General features: G+C 43.6%; 1 protein-coding gene across 4 annotated transcripts in view; it reads right to left on the reverse strand.

Moving 5' to 3' along the window:
- The window catches only part of LIFR (LIF receptor subunit alpha), an 84463-nt gene that overhangs the window by 43596 nt on the left and 26420 nt on the right, over positions 1 to 14447 (reverse strand). Inside the window, exon 1 of one of the 4 annotated variants that reach the window (XM_057433251.1) lies at positions 4304 to 4465. The exons of 1 other annotated variant lie outside the window; for it this stretch is intronic. The gene's annotated coding sequence lies outside the window, so the exon portion shown is untranslated. Of the gene's footprint in view, positions 1 to 3861; positions 3987 to 4303; positions 4466 to 14447 lie in introns of those variants that run through there. 2 more of the 4 variants (XM_057433246.1, XM_057433247.1) reach the window with 2 other exon arrangements.

Raw genomic sequence — 14447 nt, forward strand, 5'->3', positions numbered from 1 at the left:
TCCCACAGTCCACAGATTTAGGGATTGTGCATTTTCCATGGGAGGAATAATCAGCAAAAACTAATGGTGTATACCAAAAATAGTCCCTGCGTATTCTCAGTGTCAGATCAGAACCTTCTGATATCATTCATTCTAATTACCATCCTCTAAGTCAGTAAGGCAGGCAACGAACACAGGAACCTCAGCATTTGCTGATGATTTGTATCTTAGCTGCCCCTTTACCCCCCAAAGGCAGGTAAGACGACAGCTCTGGCCATCTAGGAATTTATATGGCCCCCATCACTGCTATCCTAATGACTCTGGAAAAGATTCATAAGATTCTGGAAGACGACCCTTGGAGATGCTTAAGCACCCATAAAAACCAAACTTTTGATGCTTAAACAGGGGGAGGAGTGTGGGTGGAAGAGGAAAAAAAAAAAAAAGAAAAGAGAGATGTGATGATAAATTTTGTAGGCATCAGATGCAGAGTCTCATCTTTGACAGGGTCACACCACCTGACTGATGCTCAGACACTCAGGATTCACAAAGCAATTATTCCCTGCCTGTGCCTGCTGATAAAATCTGCACAGAACCACAGAATGAAGTTCCCCAGAAAAAGCAGAAGCCGCAGCTTTTGTTTATAAAGACAGAGCCAGAAAAATAAAGTAGCAGTGGTGCTCCCTTTTTGTACAGCAGCCCAGCCACTGCAGCACTCGCTGGGGTGAGGAAAATACCTCTGACTTCCCCAGAGGCTACTCGAAGTAACAGACAAGTCAGGATGGAGACTTCTCCAGCCTTTCTGTGGATGGCATTTCTCTCTGCAGCTTAAGTAACCACTGACTTGGAGCAGGACTCCGTGCCCCTGTGAGAGGGCATTTGCTAGAAATGAGGGACCATGGGTTCCAGGTCCTGCTCCCAGGGATTATTTATGTCTTCCACATTAAACCTTTTATGGAATGAAATACATCAACTAGCTTTGGCACAGAGCACAATCACCTCTCAAGGCTTACCCAGAAGTAATCTATTTTTCTTGGTTTTAGACAAAAATCTGATGCCTAACAGCTAGATATAAGTCAGAATTAAATCTATGGGGAGAAGATACCCCAAAATATTTATCAACTAATTCTAGCTAATTATGATAACAGAGGTAAAACTGACTTTCGGACCTGTTCTCCTTGTCTCCCTCCATGTGAATAAATGCCTAACGCAGAACAGCATTGCCTCTCAAAGAGCCACCAGTATCTTGCTTGAGTTCTCAATCCTTCCACATATGCAAGTATCTGTAAAACTCCTTCATCAGACCTTTTACTGCTAACTAATCTCTTCTGTATTTCAACGTCAGTCTGAATCTAAGATCCCAGATCAACACAGCAAATAGAAAAAAACTAACTCCAAGAAGTTTCCTGATTTTTTCTGCCTTTCCTTCCATTATCCAAAAGCTGCTTTTCAACAGCTGAAATAAGCTTATTCCAAGATAATATAAACTATAATTTAAAACTCTACCAGATCATTTCTGCTTTTATCCAACACATGTATCAACACAACAGGAACTGCTGAATTTAGTATCCTCTGCATTTCTCTGAGCATTAGCACAGAAAATAAGTGGGAAAGAACCTCATTTACCTGATCACATCATCTATTGGGTCATTTGCAGAGAAACATAATCCATCTGCGTTAACCTTGTGATGCACGCACTGCAAGACAGAGTCAGTCTTTATAAAAATCTAGATTGTTTAAAATTGCCAGGCACTTTCTTCTTGGTGCATTGTTTCATCTTTCAGTTGGAATTCTTGCTAACATACTGAATTTAAATACATCTTCTCATAATGTACAAAGCTTTCTGCCAGTCACCCACTGGTCTGAACGATCTAATATTAATGCTCTAAAAGAACTGTTTCTAATAGACTTACAGACTCTGTTCTAGCATTACCTATGGATGTTAATAAATTCAGATTTCCTTTGAACATTTACTAAAGCCCTGGGCTGGATGATGTTGAAGCTGATGTGACCTTAAAACGCAGTTCTTAACTCATCAAGAATTTTAAAATTAAAGCCCCATGAATTCCCTCCTAAAGTAGCAGCAGCAGTTTTGCCACCTATGAGAATACAGTTCTCTCTCTTTCTTGGAGAGCACCTCCACCCATACAGCTGTTCCTGCATATTCCTAACTTGCCTTCGGCAAGTCTGCAAGAATGCCCTCACCTAAAGGTTAAGTCTCTCCCTTTCCTCATCAAAGCCGTGAAGGGATTTTGCACAATCTAACTCAAAGATAGTGCTTGACACTGGTTGCTCTAAGTGACTACATGATACATTTGGAGAATGCACAATGGAAATTGTTATCACTTAATAATGCTGATAAAAGTTTGAATAGGTGAAACAGTGATAAGATGAAAGGATGCCTAAACTTGAGTAAACAGAAAGCAAAATCAAACAAAATCAGGTGACCTACTGAATGCCTAAAAGCTATACTCCAAACCAGCTCCAAGTTGGTGATTTTTATGTTTTCCATTTGTGGACTTTGGCATAATTTTGTAGTTTAGATACATAGCCCTGCAGATGACTGATACTATGCTGTCTTTTCTTAGTAGCCTCAGCAGACCTCTCAGAAGTAACCTTCAGACCTCTATCAAGCTACCCATGCTAAGTAATACCATCCAACTGCAGATGCAGCACTACTTGTTCTGTGGATTTACTCCCTGCATTTGCTTCTGTCCGTTCCACATCCTAATCCTTACCCTCATCAAACATAGGTTTTTTTTTTGATGTTGATTCACACTGAGGCCAAATTCAGGAGATTTCTATGTACATGCTTATCACCAAAACTGTACAGAAGTCAAAGCTTATCTTTATCACCAAAATCATATAGCATACAATGGTTGAGAAGGACAAGCACAGATCTGCAGATCAAGGCATTCATGCATTCTTCTCTGCAGGATGTGCAAAACTTTATATAAAAGCACATGTGCAATGATGGACCTACACTAAACAACATATTGTCTCAGCTGGCATTGCCACATGCTGATTAGAGAAGGAAGATGGCATGACATGGACTTTAATCATCCCCACAGCTACTAGACCTGCTGAATCTGATGAAAAGTCCAGATTCATATTATGGAGTTGAAATAGGGGTTTAAGAATTTAAAGTAAGGAATTTTACAGTAAGGAAAAAAAAGGCAGAATGGACTTCCAGGTGAGATGTCAAAGGCAAGTCACATAGTCTTACTTAGGTAACAAGCTGGGTTTCAAATACAGCAGAAAGCTGCCCAGTGCCTGTGCTTTCCTGAAGGGAATTTGACAGGACACGGCCAGCTTGATTATGGAATTTTAATATCTGTCTGTATGAAAGTCTGTGGAAAAGAATCAAAGTGACAATTACCACACAAAAGCTAACAGCCTAACCCCAGCACTAGATGATTACAGTACCTAAGCCAAGGTTTACTCCCATTTATAGCAAAGTTCCCAGATACCCACCATTAATTACAATTTAAAAACGGAAAGCCATATATATCAACAATTCTTACTGAAGCCACACAGAGCATGCCAGCAAAATATGCCCAGTTCAGATTTACTTACACACGTTGAATTTTAACAAGGGAATGACATTCTTTCCAGAACTACCTCAGAGGCTTACCGAGATCTTTTTTAAACGCAATCTCTAAACACATTAGAAATTCAATCACTCAAAATAGACACAGAAAGCTGCTACTGCGCTGATGTCCCTCTACAGTCAGCGTGCAGCAAGACGTACAGCATGCCTGGATGCTCCCTAACCGCATAAACGGCTCTGGAATATCATCCTAAACTCCCCCTCTTTCTGGAGGGGTGTTACTTATTTTAACAGAAATATTTAAAAGCACGAAAAAAGGTATAAACATTATTTACCCGCCGCTCAGCCCCTGAACCAACCAACCTGCCGGCCAGCAGAATGAGCTGTTGACAAAACACAGCCTCTATTTAAGCCGCAGGCTCCGGCCAGCGGCGCAGAGGAGCCGCCGGTCTTTCTCCCGTTCTCCCAGGGGAAGCAGCCGCTGTCTGCGCTTGCACCGGCTCCGACCCCGTCGCCACCTGCCCCAGCCCCGACCGGCAGCTAAGCAGGGAAGCGGGGGGGTGGGGGGGAGAGCTTGGAAACTGCCCTTGGCCCCGCTGGGCCCCGGCCGGGCTGTCAACCCCGCCTCTGCCCCTCCTCGCCGGCACCTCCCCGTGAGCGGACGGAGGGATGGAGGGGAGGGATGGAGCGGGCATCGCGCCCTCGGGCCGCTCCCTCCCACGTGCGAGCGGGGCAGCCCCCGGGAGAAGCCGCCCGGCCCCGGGGCTCGGCACTCACCCGCCGCGGCCTCGCCGTGCCCGGCGGCAGCCTCATGCCGCAGGGGGTGCGCGGGGCTGTCCGCGGAGCAGTCCCAGTCGGCCCAGCTCCGGCGGGCAGCAGTGCGTAGCGCCGACAGGAAGGAGGGATGGAGCCGGGGCGTGAGGGCGGGAGGGAAAGAGGGAAGCAGGGAGGGAGGGAGGGATGGAGGAGAGGGGCTGGCGGGCTGCCCGCGGGAGGAGCCTGCGCCGCGCACCGCCCGGCGCCGCCGCCACCGCCGGTCCTGCCCCTGGGGCACCGCCGCCCGGCACGGAGCAGCCCGGGCGGTACAGCCCTGCTCCTCTCTGCCGCGGGGGCCGCGCTCGGCTGTGGGCGCGCCGGCGGCAGTTCGGGTTGTGCAGGGCAGAAGCTGTCCAGGATTTCGGGCTGACATCCGCTTTTACAGCCCTTTTTGCTGCCGGGGTGTAGTCGGGACGATGTTATTACAGGTAACGCAGTGACGGGTGCTTTCCTTGGGTCCCCAGTGGGCTGTGAAGAGCGTGCTGCGGGGCTACATGAAGCCACGGACGCGACCTGACTGATTCAGACATGTGCCACTGTCAAATATCCTTCTTAGGCAAGTATCTTAAGTATCTCCAGGGCTGCCAACCCTCTAGGGTTTGAAGTGGAGGGCCTGGCCCTACAAACCCAGGACATTCTTGATTTAGTTTATCTTTGTATTTGCTCTAGTTTTTGAGGTCTGGGACTTGACCTCCAACATTTCTTTGAAGCCACAACAGCTACATGCCAGCCTCTCTTTTAAATTAAACTTAAAATCTTCACAATCCCACAGTCTCAAGAGTCAAGCAATTAAAAAAAATATATATATCATGAGGCCCATAAAATCAGAAGAGTTGGCAAGCCTGTGGCTCCTCTCTTGGTCCCCAGTAAACCGCAGAAGAAAGGGGAGAAAGAGTAACTACTCAGTTTTCCTTGCATTACTGCCTACATTTTCCTACAGAGGTTTTCCAAGTTGCTGTAAATTGTTCTTCTCATAATGTAGATGATAAAGAACTGCAAATACATGTATGTGTGAAGGTCCTGGGCCAGACTTGTGCCCCATCTTGGCTAAGTGCATTTCAGGTCTCCAAAGCCAGAGTCTCCTGCTATCCTGCACATTCCCTGTTCACCGTAAGTGAATACTGGCTATTTTGTAGAGAAGAAATCTTCCACCATTTCCCCCCCTTCCAGTGTTTTTGCTTGTGCAAAGATAATTGAAATTTCAGTGGGCCAGCAAGAGACACATGAACCTTGTGGCTAGGTCATGCAGCTGAACGTAAGTCCAGATCTCTACTGTCTTAAGAGCATACTTGACTTCAGGCCTTGTATCCTGAGACAGTTGTCTATCCATTGACCCGTGTCACTTTCTCAAGCGGAAAGACAAGTCTCCTTGTACACATACATTCTTGGGAAAGAAGCATTTTTCTTCTAAACAGCACTTAGAGAGAAGCCCTGGCCTGTGAATCCCAGGAGGAAGATGATGTCTTGTCCTGATGCACACTGAAACATTTGTAGCTCCAAAGACAGGCAGCCTTTAAGAGTTCTCTTAGGGATCTTCTATCTATAGGTTTAAGCAGCACATCAGTCAGCACTTCACAGTCCCAGATCTCTCTCTTCTGGGAAGATCTGCTGGATGGTTAGTTCTGTGGTCTAGACTTCAACCCAAGCACCAACAGGTTTGGTATATCAGCTGCCCAAGACCACCAATTTTACATATAGTTCAGTTTCCATTCTAGCACAAAAGCCTTCCTGCCCCTCTGGCAGGGCTGCAGTGAAACTGGAAACATCCATAGCACCAGAAAGCCTGAGGAGAAGGTGACCATTTCACTGTACATGACTTACCCAAGGGAGGACTGCCTCGATCTTTCTCTTTCTAGACTTCACTAATTGGAGCCTAGTTCTTTCTCTAGAGTCTGCACCCAAGGCTTAGAAGGACACGGCTTAGCCCTGTGCCCTGGATGACTGACCAACAAATGCAGGTTTCTGTTCACGGAAGGAGCACAAGAACTTTCTTTCAGAGACATTGAAAATGTTAACTGAAATTGTGCCACATTTCTTTCCTGCAGTTTCTGTTATTTCACCTGTAATAAAGGCTCACAGGAATCTCACTTGCCAGCAAGCTGTGTACCATGTACATGGTACCCTGTGTACTATGAGTAATTGTGGAAGATCTGGCTCATTTTCTAGATGTTGAAATCAAGCAATAGCAATTTTTACTGTTTTCTCTTTTTCTCTACTCTATTTCTCCACTCTGCTCTTATGAGACCTCACTTGGAGTATTGTGTGCAGTTCTGGTGTCCTCAACATAAAAAGGAAATGGAACTGTTGAAACAATTCCAGAGTAGGGCCACGATGATATCAGGGGACTGGAACACCTCCTGTATGAAGATAAGCTGAGAAAGTTGGGGCTGTTCAGCCTGGAGAAGAGAAGGCTGCGTGGAGACCTCATAGCAGCCTTCCAGTATCTGAAGGGGGCCTATAAGGATGCTGGGGAGGGACTCTTTGCTAGGGACTGTAGTGACAGGACAAGAGGTAATGGGTTAAAACTTAAACAGAGGAGGTTTAGATTGGATAGAAGGAGGAAATTCTTTCCTGTGAGGGTGGTGAGGCACTGGAATGGGTTGCCCAGGGAAGCTGTGAATGCTCCATCCCTGCCAGTGTTCAAGGCCAGGTTGGATGAAGCCTTGGGTGAGGTGGTTTAGTGTGAGGTGTCCCTGCCCATGGCAGGGGGTTTGGAGCTAGATGATCTTGAGGTCCTTTCCAACCCTAACTATTCTATGATTCTATGAATTAGCAAGGCAGCTTCCCTGCAATTCACAGATATTCCATACAGGAACTGGGGAAAGAGTTGTGGGTTGGACTTTTGTAGGAAGAAAAATGTGATTGTGAAATTAGAAAAAGCTGCCAGGAGAAATCAAAAGTAAGTGTAGTTCCTGAAGTTACGTTAAGGTTTTAATATTGTATTAATGATTCAATTCTTAATGACTGTTGGAAGTTAAGAAACTTTCTAGATCTGATGCTATTGAAGACAAGTCTGCATAGTACAAATTTCAAAGTGATAAAGCTACAGATGGTTGTTACCAACTACCTCTTTTTTATAGAGTGAAATATGCTAATTTTAATATAAATATCCCGTAGATAAATGACTGTTCTAATTACCCTACTACTTCTCATCTGCAGAAAATATGCTGTCTATGCATCCTGTCTCATCATGAGACCTTCCCTGTAAAATATAGCCACTGTATTTTATAAAGAATCTTCTCTGCATGTCATACATACATGCAGGACATTTATTTTGTTTCCTGCCTTATCTCTGGTTTCCAGAAAACTGAAGGACAGATGCTGGAACACACACACTGTTTTTATGTCATTGATTTTAACAGCAGCGGGGCTGTACCTTTCAACATTAATGTTTCTGACAGTAAGAGGGGAAGATTTAAGTCTCTCCAGATAGTAGGCTAGTTTTAGTTTACCTTAGATTATCTCAGTGCTTAGCATTACTTAGAGAGCAACATATCTGTTGTCTAGCTCAGAAAAACTTGTTGTGGCCTGTAAGTTCTAAATGAAAGTGAGAAGCCCAGCTAGGACGTTTTCATTAATGAGGGTTTCCTGGAGCCATTTAGTCTTGTATTTAAGGGTGTGTTGGTTATTTATGGCAGAGAAAAGGAACGGATGTGTTGATGTTCTGGAACTTTTCCTTTGTGCATTGTTTCCCATTTCACAGTTGTATTTGGCACCCACTTTCCTACACTCAATAAAGAATATTAAAGAACTTCCTTTGCTGAGAAGTTGTGTACACATTTTACAAATCATACAATTTAACCAGAAGTTTGCGAGGTAGTACTTCTACCAGCATTAAGAAACATCAGAGATTGTAAATATATAATATTGCCAGCAAAGGTTTGCCAGAGATTCTTTTTATGGATGATCTATTCCTGTTTTCTTACAAAAAATTATTATATAATGCAAACAACAAGGCAAATTTGGGTCTGACTGAATGTATTCAGGAAAGCCAATAACAAAACTTACAATGCTGTGATAAGAGCAAGAGCAGTCTCTGTTTATGCCAAGAATAATCTTGAGTACTGTGGATAATGCATGTGTTTTGGTGCACTTACAAAGCAACAGCTCTTTCCTATGAGGTCTCAGTGGAAGCATCCCTGTGTTGTCAAGTTGGAGCAGAGCTATTCTTGGAAATGAGTACACTGACCCCAGAGAAATAAACTCTTCGTGATTAATATTTTTCAAATACAGAAAATTTTGTTTATCATTAGGGACCTATGCTGGTAAATACAGTGACATGTTAGCAATATATTGCTAAAGGGTTTAATTTCATGGTCTCCCCTGTCTGCAGAAAAACCATATGGACTATCATGGGTTTTGTGTTTCCAGGGAGAAGCAATGAAGAACTTTGTTCTGCTGACCTGCACCAACTTAGATAGTGCCATAAATGTAAAAAGAAATGGAAAGAAAAACACTACTTGCCAAAAATAATTAAATTGAAGGCACTTGCATTCCTTTCACTGGAAAAAAAATGCTATTTCAGCTGCCTGAAAAGTACACGGTGTGGAAATACTGGATTCGCTACCAGTAATAAGACCCTTATGTTCAGCAGTGAAGATAAAACTTCTCCTGTGTATTACAGAGATGCTAGCAGGTGGATCTCATTGACACACACTGCCAAGTGTCAAGATCTTAGTGTCTAAGTAGTCAGACCAGGGTCATTTGTGCATAGGACAGTGGACAAGGGGCACCAGCTGTTAAGTCCTCAGTATGTTAGGTCTGTCTTGACTGGCAATTTTTTGAACAGGGCATTTATACCCTCCTGAGTCACGCAGTTGTTATGCAGTGATTTTGCCCCAGACCCTGGCTTGCCTTATCATCTAGAAATCTCTGGAAAAATTCCTGCCCGTTGCCTTATTTCCTCATTTTGCCATCTTTAGGGCTACTGTCTGTCTTCCTTTTGGGAAGATGTTATCTGAGCCCATGCAATTAGAGCATGATTTTTGGGGGTGATGATTTGCTTCTGCTATGGTTTTATCAGAGCAAGGGCTTTGAACATTTGGTCTTGTCTTGTAGTCTTGATATAAACAACAAACTCCTCACTGTTCCTTGATATGACTGCTGTCATTCATGTCATCATGTCCATTAATTATTATTCTTTCCATCCTTGCTCTAATGCAGATTTTGATGCTTCCACATGCAGGCATTTCCATTCATACTTCATTCAAATGAGTCTTAATACTTCAGTTACAAATGTCTGCACTGGCTACAGTGGTCCAACTCCTGAGAATGGACCACTGCTGAAATTCCTCTGCTAAAACAAACTACATGCTGTAACCCGATTAGCAGTTGGAGGTCAGCTTCCCAATCCAAACATTTGTGCCATCCTGCTGTAAGGGTGGTGAGGCACTGGAATAGGTTGCCCAGGGAGGTTGTGAATGCTCTGTCCCTGGCAGTGTTCAAGACCAGGTTGGACGAGGCCTTGGGGGACATGGTTTAGTGTGAGGTGTTCCTGCCCTCACAGGGGTTGGAATTAGATGATCTTAAGGTCCTTTCCAACCCTAACTATTCTATGATTCTATGATTCTATGATTGTACTGACAGTGTGAAGTTCAGCACATGCTTAATCATCATGTTGGATGCATCCCATTGCTGAGTCCACAGAGTAGCATGAGAGGTCAGTCTTCAGGTCAGTGAAATAAGATACAGCATAGTTCTTGGAAAGAAATGAAGCTAAATATAAATTTCTGAAGGAAGACCAACAAATGGTAACAATCTTACTAACTGTGGAAAGGTTGGTGGAACCAGTCCTAGAATTAAGTCTGCTTTATTGGATATGCAATTGAAGAGGCTTACATTGAGGAGTAGTGGAAGACCTAATTACATGACAAAAAAAGGAGGATTTATTACAGTCAGAAGCTAATTTAAGTTTGTAATAGCCAGAGAAACAAGGAAACCTACAAATAAAAGCTACTGAGAACATATCAGATGTTTATATACTCTTAATATTGCAAGGCCCTCCATTGGCTCCCCAGCATCACTGTATCATATTCTTGCTCTGTGCAACTTTCAGTTATGCTGCTTATTTAGCAATTCTTGTCACTGTATTGGTCCTGTTTCCAATTGAGTGCCATTCCCATCAGTCATACCTCTCTGCTCACTAATTTGTCAGTTAGATATTGCCATGCTTTCTGTATTTATTCCACAAAGAAATGTCCCCTGTACTGCAAAGCTTAGTAAATTGGTATGTCAGATTTTCTGTGCTTCAGTCCATGAAGCATGTGTTCAGGCCTGAACATGTCTAATGAATGTTGGATGAATTTGAAGCACCCTAAGCTGTTATGAACTCTACATGCACTGCAGATCTCTACATCAACAGGAGACATTCAAGCAGAATTCATGTAACTCAGCTGAGCTTCAGTGGATCTCGAATGGCTACAGTTTTCAAAACTCTCCCTGCTCAAATTTTCCAGGCAGCATCACCCTCTCCCCACACTGAACCATATCCAGGGAAAGAAATATACCTTCTTCCATACTATCCTTGGACTGACCTGGAAGCCCATTCACTGCTTGGAACCAAATTCCTATGCATCAACATAAAAGTAGCAAGACAAAAATAGCTCATCTAGAGAAGAGGTGGAGATACATAACAAACATTTCTGAGGAGCATATGAAGTTTTATATTTACATGGTTCATGGCATTCCTTCTGTCATTCTTTCCTTGTTATTTTTTCAGATGTAGGTTTCAATACCACTTAAGAAAGTGCATGAGAGCTTGGGATATTATAGTATTAAAAGACGGGCAAATAAGACACTTTAAGGTGTGGTCCTCAAGGACGAAATGGCAAAATCCATTTATTAGAAGCAATTTTATCCTTTCTGCACCTGCCTTCAGAAATATTATTGTTTGGTGTGTCTCAGTTACCCTGGTTAACCACAGTTCTCTTTAAAAGGTCTGTATTTGTACATAAACAAATTCTAAGTGTAGTAAAGAAAATTATCCCAGCATATTTGAAAGTCAGGTTGGAAGATGTTTTCATAAAAGCAGACAATTGTTTGCATTAGGTTAAATACTGTAGCAAATTCTGCATCCATTCCAGGAGTTTCCATCAAGGTGGACCTATTTTTGTCCTCTGGTGTGTTTTTATTTTTATACAAAAACATCTCTACCAATGACGTACAATTCTAAGCTGGTAGCCACGTAATTACATGTCCGCGTACATCCTCGTATCCTCCCTTCTGGTGTAACAAGCACATTTACTTTCATTAGTTTCCAGATTGACAGCAATCTCAATTTGCCTCTGCACATCCCAAAGGAGCTGCCCTGACACAGAATGATTTGTTGTAACATCAGGGCTTTAAGATTAAGCTTCTTCAGGCAGAAAACTATTTTCTGTAAAACACTTCTTAGAACATGTGTGGACAGCACTGGAGACTCTAGAAGTGCACTTACATGCTGAAAAGGGTGCAACAGAGCATGCTGTGTCTTGTGCCCCATCTTTGCCAAGCTGGCTACCTAGGCAGCTTCCTTCCCCACTTGAGTTGCCTGAGATGCCGAGAACAACCATCCTCTGAAGCACAGCTCACCACAGAGGCTGCAAAGCATGTTCTTGAGAACAGATACTATGAGTCCACGAGGCGCAGGCTGAGTTAGTGCATGTATTGGCCTACATTAGGGGTTTTTGTTCCAGCAGTATGAACTTGAGCATCTATTGCATCCCTTCTGTGATCCTCTACTGCATTCTGTTAGTGTAAACCTTTGCACACATCCACACAGTAAGACAGGTCAAGGAAACAATCTTTTATATTTTTAATTAACCTCCCCTCAAGATACTTTTTAACTGAATAGTTCTCCTGCTGTGAATTACACTGAACACAAACATCAAGCCACTGGAAGGCTGGTAGGAGGTAGGAATAAACAGGAATAAACAGCCAAGGGCAAGAGTTGAAGGAGCACTCCTGCCGTGTGTCAAACCACAGTCCTGGGCTCTCGGCTGTCCTTAGCCTGGGAGAGGTGGTGAGTTCAGCCTTCAGCTATGTGCCTTAGCCTCTAGACTGGAGTATTTCAGGCATGGCCAGACACCTAAGAACACAATAGAGACAGGATGCAATAGCTAGGACAGACTGACAGCAGGTATCTGAGGAAAACTGGGGGAACCTTAGGGAACCAGCCTTTTGTCCGTTGCCTGAAACAACACAGTGACAGTTGCAAGAGCAGAGCTGTGTTCGTAATTACAGAGATAATCTGGACTCTGCTCTTTGTGAGCCCACATCGCAGCATGAAGGCAATGCTCATCCTCCACAAACCTCTATAACCAAATAATTTGGGTACCCACATGGAAACTACCTTGCCTAAGAGGAGTACCTGGCTTTCAGGAGAAAATGCATCTAGGAAGTCTTCATGAGGCTTCTAATTCCAATTCTGGAGGTACTTCAGTGAAGCCCCAGTAAAGATGTTTGGTTTTGGCAGGCTGGCTGTTGCAAGCTCCAAGTGCTGACTGCCCCTGCAGCCTGTACCTCTTCCCTGTTTTATGCATGGTGTTGCTGTGGAATGCAGCCTGGAGCTGAACATGCATACGTTACAGGCACAGCAGCACTCAGCATTTTAATGTTCCTCATACTTTGGTTAGGCTGCTAGTTTAAAGGAAAACTTAAAGAGAAATTGAGATGTGAAAAAAACACAAAGCCCAGGCATACTCTTTTCTGAATCTAAAATATCTAATTATAAATCCATACAGGCATCTAGTGAACAGCCAAAAGGCTCACAGGAAGTAACCTGCTGAGCACAGGGCACTTGTTCTAGCAAAAAGGAAATTCCTGTTGTCTCATTTCTTTTCTAAGTTTGGCTTTCCTACACAGCTCTGTACGATGAAGTTTTTCTGTCTTCCCTCTTTTGATACGCACCAACAGGCAGCGATTCCACCATGCCTTGTTCTGGACCCCTGGCCTTAGAGGTAATTTTCCTTGTTATCTGTAATTAGCAAGGCTGATGCCAAGGAGGACTCTGAAAGTCTTGACCTTTAAGATGTAGAATGCACACACTCTGTAAAGTCACATTTAGATGGAGTTTCTTCTGGCTTTGGAGGTGATATCATAAACATAAATCTTTTATGTTACATCTCGTGCTATTTACTCACAATCCTCCGGCCTCCTCAAATAGCATTTGTGGCCTGAAACCTTCTCTTGGATTTAGACATCAGAAAATGTTCTAAGAGAGAGAGAGAACATGGGAGAAAAAACAGATGCCATCATATGTTGGTGAAAACGTCGCCTCCAACTACAGAGGTGCTAAAAGTCTTGTTTGGGAAGTGGAAGAGCTTGGGTGCAGTGGGCAAGGGTGGTCCAGGGAAACTTGAGATGCTCTGACCACCTCATTAGGCTAGAGGGCACTGTCCACTCTGCTTTTAAAGCATGGACATCCCTCAAAAAACAACAATGAAGTTATAGAAGCAGAAAATGCTGGAGCAGAAGTGAGAGTGATTGTGCAAACAGTAGGTTTTTCCCCTGGGAGGGAGAGGAAAGTGCAAACTTCTGGTCCCCACTCCAGGACATGCATTTTTTGTGTATTCAGGTGCAAAAGCCATGTTTTTTTACATAGAACAGTTAGTCTTGCTGAGGAAGCTGGGAAGAAACTTGCCCATGACGGTCGCACTATGATTCACTCTGTCCCTTATTACAGGCAATGACCTTGACCTATCTTGTGCAATCCTACCACTTTCCTGGATTTTAGAGGAGCACAACTCTTTGTATTGAGCTATTTCAGAATAGCCTGATTCCTCCTACAGAAAAGCCAGCACAAGAGAGCCCTGACAGAAAGACTTGCTGAGTTTCCACTCCTTCTACAGTTCAACATAAGCTGTTCCAGTAACAGATTTTTCTTTAGGGTTCAAGTGGTAAAAACTTCACCAAAGCCTTCCACATCTGGAGGAGACAGGAGCTACAGTAGCCATTGGTATGTGCCAACCAAAGTTCAGCAGCCATGAGAAAAAGGTGATCCACAGGAAGTAAGGGCTGATTATACCATTTTGAGCTGGGAGTCCATAGCAGCACTGCCCTGCAGTGATAACAAAGCAGGCATCTCCAATGTGTCCATGTCCACAACTCCAGAGCGAGACTCCAGAAT

The sequence above is a fragment of the Pezoporus wallicus genome, unplaced genomic scaffold, assembly GCF_028554395.1.
Source record: "Pezoporus wallicus isolate ANWC-B61680 ecotype Strahan unplaced genomic scaffold, APGP_CSIRO_Pwel_v1 contig_5601, whole genome shotgun sequence".
NCBI lineage: Eukaryota > Metazoa > Chordata > Aves > Psittaciformes > Psittacidae > Pezoporus > Pezoporus wallicus.